Source organism: Limulus polyphemus, unplaced genomic scaffold (genome assembly GCF_000517525.1).
Source record: "Limulus polyphemus unplaced genomic scaffold, Limulus_polyphemus-2.1.2 Scaffold371, whole genome shotgun sequence".
NCBI classification, from domain to species: domain Eukaryota; kingdom Metazoa; phylum Arthropoda; class Merostomata; order Xiphosura; family Limulidae; genus Limulus; species Limulus polyphemus.
The window spans coordinates 360,210-367,011 of record NW_013665981.1 but is presented as its reverse complement, the minus strand read 5'-3'; the positions used below and the strand labels follow the sequence as shown (position 1 = coordinate 367,011).

Here is a 6,802-nt window from a genome sequence, read left to right as displayed (position 1 = left end):
GTGTTCCAAAAACGCGACATTAATTTCTTGACGAACTAATACATTGGCACTAACAATGAAACGAGCAGAAACGTCATGTTCTAGCCTTTTATAGAGGAATTGTTCAACAAAGTATGTTACTTATTCTTAACAATTAGTAATTGTGTAAACAAAATCGAGTGTTAATTGAAAGAAATTTCAAAATGCTTTCTAACTGTATAACATTGTACATTTACAAATATATTTTAATATTCATACCCAAATTAGAAGTGTACAGAATTTTACTAATTTGGGAGTTCTGTCCAGCTCTTAGAATAACTGACTATGAGGGTGGCAGTGTGAGTACGATTAGTAACTAGTTTTATAAATATAGTGAAACCTCAAGATTTTTGCTGAAGTAAAAATCATCTTTCGTTAAATTATTATTCATAAATACATTTCTAACAATAAAACCATTTTAACTGAATGGAATCGATTAGATAAAGAAGAACATTAAAATCTTTTCGACGCATGCATGGAAAATACGCTTCTAGAGGATACTATTTTTATTTCATTCATTATCAGCCCCTGTGAAAGAAAAGGGTTTATGCAGTTATATCTTGAGCCGCAAGGTAATCTCTTATTCATTATTTCCGTTACGTCACATCCTTTATCACGAGCTGTTCGCGTGAATGAGGTGTGGTAACCGGAACGGTTGTCAGTAAAATAGTCGAACTAGAAATTAATCCAAAGAGAGGTACCGTAAAGTGAAGTTTTACCGGTAAGTATAAATTAATTACAACCCAAATGCATTTTGATTATTATTTATAATCTGTATTTCAAATAAGTTCACTGTCATTTTGAACATGTACGAAATTACAAGTAATGTTGTTTGTGTTATTGTCTGAGCAGTTAACTAAGTCTTACAAATACAAGTTACAGTTACACTTACTCTTAGGTTATAACTTGTCTTAAGTTATACGTACTTACAAAAACTACAGTACAAATACTTGAAATGACATAATACTGTATTATAATTATTTGTAACTTGTCTCTTTCCAGTTATGAGTTACCCGGTTGATTAGTTAGTAATTAAACTTCAACAAAGGCCTGTGATAATTTGGACATTGACGCAATGAGTAGCTTTACTCACTGTGTGTTACTGTTACTTGTAAAAATGTAACTTGTAAGATTCAGTAGCCCTACCTAAAAAACAAAAAAAAGAAACTTTACAGTACATTTATCCTGAGACTAAATCTTAAATGTAAGAATTAATTACATTAATATAATAAAGGACTAAAGTCTCCGACTCTCGATGATTATAAAGCCTAAAGGTTTCTCTTGTGACGTCATGGCCCCTGGTGGAAAGCTTGTTGCATGTGTTAGGTTTGGTAGGGATAAAAAGTATATTTAAGTTACTGAGTAGGCCTGTATGTCTGGGACTGTATGTTTGATTGAGAGAAAATTAGAAGTTTGATACTTGCCATACTGTATAAGGTATACTTGTATTAATATTCAAAATTATATCATTGGTCTGATGATAGTAGATTATGAATAAGCATTATTCAAATAATGTTAATATTTAAAAGAACTTAAGAAGCCTTTTCAACCATTGTACCAAGGATAGTGAACTACACTTCTGGAATACCACATATTATCAACAAAACAGAATTTACTGTGGGTGTGGCAATGTGAATATAATTAGTAACATTTAGTAACAAGTTTCATAAATATAATGCAGCTTTAAAGTTTTTGTTGAAGTAAAAAGCACCTTTTGTTAGATATTAAATCTATCAAATAATTGATTGATTTGGTGTAAAGTTTCACATTTCAATGCTTACTATTGATTTAATAGTATAAATGTAACTTTTCATACATATGAAAACTACTGACATGTTTAGATAGTTCCTTCTGAAAAGTTAGTATTACTAATTGTAGTAATACAGATATAGCAAAAATTAAAGCCAATAAAAACTAACGGCACATTTTATAACTTCATATAGTAATAACTATAGTTTAATATACTTTATTTTATAAAAATATATATATGATACATCAAAAACAAAACTGGTACCCATACCAAATTTGACAAGTTTTTAATCTTTGTAAAAATGAACTAAGAAAGTAAATAATTTGTGAAAATGAATGGTTAATGCTCTTAGTATTACTGAGGTTAGAATGTGTATGTGTTGTATTTTTGGCCCAATATCAAAGTTTATTTTGTAACTCACCAGTCAGTATTAAGAAGTTGGAAAAAGATTAAATGAACAGTCAGAAACATATAAAATCAGATAAAATTTCAGATAGCTTAGAGTAAACATATCACAGATACTACAATCTGAATCTTTTTATGAAACTTAATTGGCATACCAAATACATAGAGGAAATTAAGGTTATATGCAATAAGTTTAAGAAGGTTAAACTGACAGATAGGATGAAAGATTTACAAAAATATAGGAAAGCTATGGATTTGGTTAAGAAAATAAATTAGGAAGTTCCAAAGAATTTGTAAGAAACAGCTGGCTGATAATGTGAAAACTAGTAGCAAGAATTGTTTTAAGTATGTAAGGGTTATCAAAATGTTTAAATGGGGATTGGGCCCTTAAAGAATGTTTATGGTAAACTTTTATTATCTACTCAAGTGGGTAATATACCACACTTCCATCAAGAAAACCCAGGATTGAGTCCTGACCACTACTAACACAGAAATAGTCCTTCCCAGAACATCCTGGAAGACATCAGCAGATTAGCTGCCAAAATATAGGATGAAACTAGTTATTAATTAGTATCTAAATATGGAAAAAAATATTAATTAGTAATTACACTTAGGTGATTATATAAGATAATGACTGATATCTGATCACCACACTTGCTGCGAGTACCTAACCTCATGGGTATTTCTTGCTGTATTGAGGTACTGAAGAACGATCTGGATCAATTGGTTAATTAGACATATAATTTACAAATGACCTTTAATCATAGCAAGTGCAAGGTAATGCATTTGGGTTATCAAAATTTGAATCACATTTTTAATATAGATGGGAACCCAAACAACATGACTGAAGAAAAGGATTTCAGAATAGGTGTGATTAAGCCATCTAGGCAATGATCTTTTGCTATTAGAAAAGCTAATATAATTATATAGTTTATTTATAGACATTGATTACAAGTTAGTAGAATTTACTAATCAGTTAATCATATGGCTCACTAAATGATTCCATTCAACTACTTGATTATTCTTGTCTACTCTTGCTGTTTCCTGCTTGTTTTGGACTTTTTATACATAAGAACAGTAACATAAGTATTAAGTACAGTCCTCTGGAAAATTTACAATTGAACATGAGAAAATTTTCCTAAGAAATGTTATGTTTGGTATGCAGTTCTATGACTGGAGTACAATTTTTTAATACTGTTTTAATTATTAATTTATTGTATCACATTTATATAAAATATTTCCTTCCATGTATTTACACTTCTAAAATTATAATAAATTTTGGATTTTATATATATTACTAAGCCCTCTTTTAATACCTGTTTACTGTCATGGTGTGAGTCATCTGTTATAGTGGCTTCTAACTTTTTATAGAGTAATTATGTGGTGTGATATCGTATTAGCATGGCACGAAACTACGTAAGGCCAGTAGCACAAACTGCCAATTGAAATTTACAACCCTGTTGCTAGATACACATGTAAAAATGAGATGTAAATCATTTAGCATTTAAACTTTAACCAAGTGCAGAACATTTAGAAATTTTCTCTACCATTTAACCATAGTATGTCAGACTAATTGGATAGAGACCACTGAAATAATATCAAACAAAAACTAAATCAAAATGTGTTAATCACAAAATTAAAGCAAAACAATAAGATCTTTAGACCTCTATTAAGAACAACTATTTTTTTTTTCCATTTCCTATTGTATAATTGTTCTTCTCATGAGGTATAACTGCCACATGCATAATTCGCAAAAGTCACACAAGTGGTGAATAGCTTACAAGTGATACTGTGGAATAGAGCAATTTTTACAAAATTATTTTTGATATGTAGAATTACCTGTTAAACATAAAATATACTTATATATTTGTTGTACTATTTAATTGTATTTTCTTACTTAATGAAAATAACTGTTGTTTTTGAAAGACCATTCTTTGTTTTTTATCATGTTAATTCCTGATTAAAAGCTGTACTGGTTGATGTTCGTTAAGATCATGTATGACAAATGGCTTGAGAGGCTAGTGCAATAATGTTTTTAAATTTGCTAGAGGATTTACTGATCTTCTAATTAATCAGATTTGAAATATACTAAATTATAATAAGATTAAAAATTTAACATCTAAAAGCGACATTACTACATTGGCAAAAGCATTACTTTGCCAAAATTATGCAGACTGTTTTTTCTTGGAACATGCCCATTGCCAAACTTTAGAATAACTGAGAAGGCCATCAGATCAACATTTTTTTTATGTATTGTAATTTTAGGGTGTTGTTGTAGATCAGGTTAGGACTTGAAGGTAATGAAAACGATGTAGAGTTAGACATTTAAATACTGTGTTAAAAAACTTGTATAACTATACCTCGTGTTAGATTGTAATAGTATTCACTGTTACCTTTTTATAATAAGTAAAACTATCACATCATGTATATTTGAATGTATTGAGTGTTGGGATTTTTTAACACTATTTTGAACATTTTTGAGCATATTTTTGGTCAAATTTGAGGAGGTCATAAGTATGCAATTTATTTGTACAATCGAGGTAAATATAAGAGGCATCACATGGCTAGTTACATAATCAATGGCCACTAGGTCATATCCTTACATTTGTACAAGCACAACAGTGTGCATACTATTATGTGTAGTCACACTAACAGAACTAGTATTAACTTGTGTCTTGTGTGAGTTCAGTTAGTATGTATCTAAAGCTAAACAATTTGAATTGGGGCAAAGCTACTAAGGCTGTCTGCTGCCCTCCCTAATCTTTAACTGCCAACCAGTAGGAAGGCAACTGGCAGGCAGCACCTACCATCATCTCTTGGGTTACTCTTTATGAATGAATAGGATTGATGGTCACATTATTATATCATCTTCTGGCAGGTATAGTCTGGTGATTGCGTTGTTATTTGAAGGTCACAGATTTGATATGTCAACAAACATGTATGACCTTTCAGTTATAGATGGATTCATTATCATGGTCAATCCCAAAATTTGTTAGAAAATAGTAGCCCAAGAGTGGGTAATGGATGCTGTTGGCTTGATGCTTTTCATCTTGTTGGCAATTCAAAATTAAGGATGGTAGCAAATAGCCTTAGCAGCTTTGGCAGAAAGGACAAGCATAGTTTTTTGCAATAAGAATTGAACCCATTACCCATAAATCACAATGAGAAATCATAATGTCAATATTGCAATTGCACAGATATCTGGAATAATTAAAAACGGTGATAATCAGAAACACTAGTTCGAATTATTTGTGCTAATCGATTAATCTGAACAAACTTGAATTAATCCAAAATAAGAATGAGAAATCATGATGCAGTATTTGATTATTTAGATTATTGTTCTAATCAGAAATATTAATTTGGATCAGTTTATTATTTTTATGTCAATCGATTTAATCTTAATTTTAGTTAATTAATTTACATAACACTAATCAGTATAACCAATGCTCATAGGTATTTGATTATATCAAGTTAATTGCCCAGCTCTACTATTTAGGCCTTATTTTGAGTACTTAGTTACTGGAAAGGGTTCAGAGAGGGGCTACTAGGATGATTCTGGTGATGGAAGGGTTATCTTTTGTGGATAAATTAAGATCTCTCAACATATTTTCTCTTTAAAAAAAAGCAGGGTAAAGGAAGTTCTTATTTAAGTTTCCCCGATTATCTAGGGAATCAACAGGTTAAAGATCTATGGTTTCTTTTTGCTATGTTCTAAAGGCAACAAGATGAGAGGACACAAGTTTAAGATTTGATAAAGACAGGATAGACTGCAGTTATGACAGTTTTATTTTTATAATAGGGTGATTGGCTTATGAAAAGAATTGCCTTTGTTACTAGTGGAAGCTAGCACTTTGAGAGTTTCTTAAAAAATAGTAGGTTTAACTTTTTACATTCTCTTAAGGATGGGTGTGTGAGGACAGCCCTGAAAGACCAAATGGTCCTTTGTTGCCAGTAATTACTTCCATTTTTCTACAAAAAGACTTACAACCAAAAGGTTAAAAGTTAAATTCATTCTTTTTTCAGTCTTTTATTTATTTTACATTTATTATGATGTATATTTTAAATATTATTTGAAGTGGTTTCACATCCGTTTAATGAAATATTTTGTTGTGCAGATGCATTTAAGCTAATACAAGGTTATTTCAGGTTTCATTCACATTTTATAGTATAAACTATTTAGAATCAGAGTTAATGCTATCTACAAGCAAAGAACAGTTAGTTTAATGTCAAATAAGAATTAGAAAAATACAAAGTTTGACAGAGGGCTGTCAAATTTTCTACATATCTAACAACATTTTTAAATAACTCAAACTAACAACATCATCACGATATCACTTTCTAAATTTATAACAATATGAAAAAATTCAAAGTAATGCTAATTATTTTTCATGTATATTTCTAAATTACCACTGTATTTGAGAAACGTACATTATTAACTCTTTCAGCACAGGCTCGGTCCCTGGGACTGATCTCATAACCATTTTGTTCTCGTTATTGTTTTCATGTTTTAACTTTTAAATTAGTAAGCAAATGTTAATGAAATTTGGCAGATTATCAGTAAACATTACAATGCTTTCATATGCAAAATATAAACTTTTATTAAGTCTTAAGGTTTGTAAACATGTTTTT

General features: G+C 30.1%; 1 protein-coding gene across 2 annotated transcripts in view; it reads left to right on the top strand.

Annotated features, from left to right (window-relative positions):
• Positions 1-6,802, top strand: part of LOC106457770 (ras-like GTP-binding protein Rho1) — a 46,571-nt gene that overhangs the window by 14,176 nt on the left and 25,593 nt on the right. The window contains exon 1 of one of the 2 annotated variants that reach the window (XM_013917213.2): positions 625-739. The exons of the other annotated variant lie outside the window; for it this stretch is intronic. The gene's annotated coding sequence lies outside the window, so the exon portion shown is untranslated. Of the gene's footprint in view, positions 1-624; positions 740-6,802 lie in introns of those variants that run through there. 2 annotated transcript variants of the gene reach the window in all.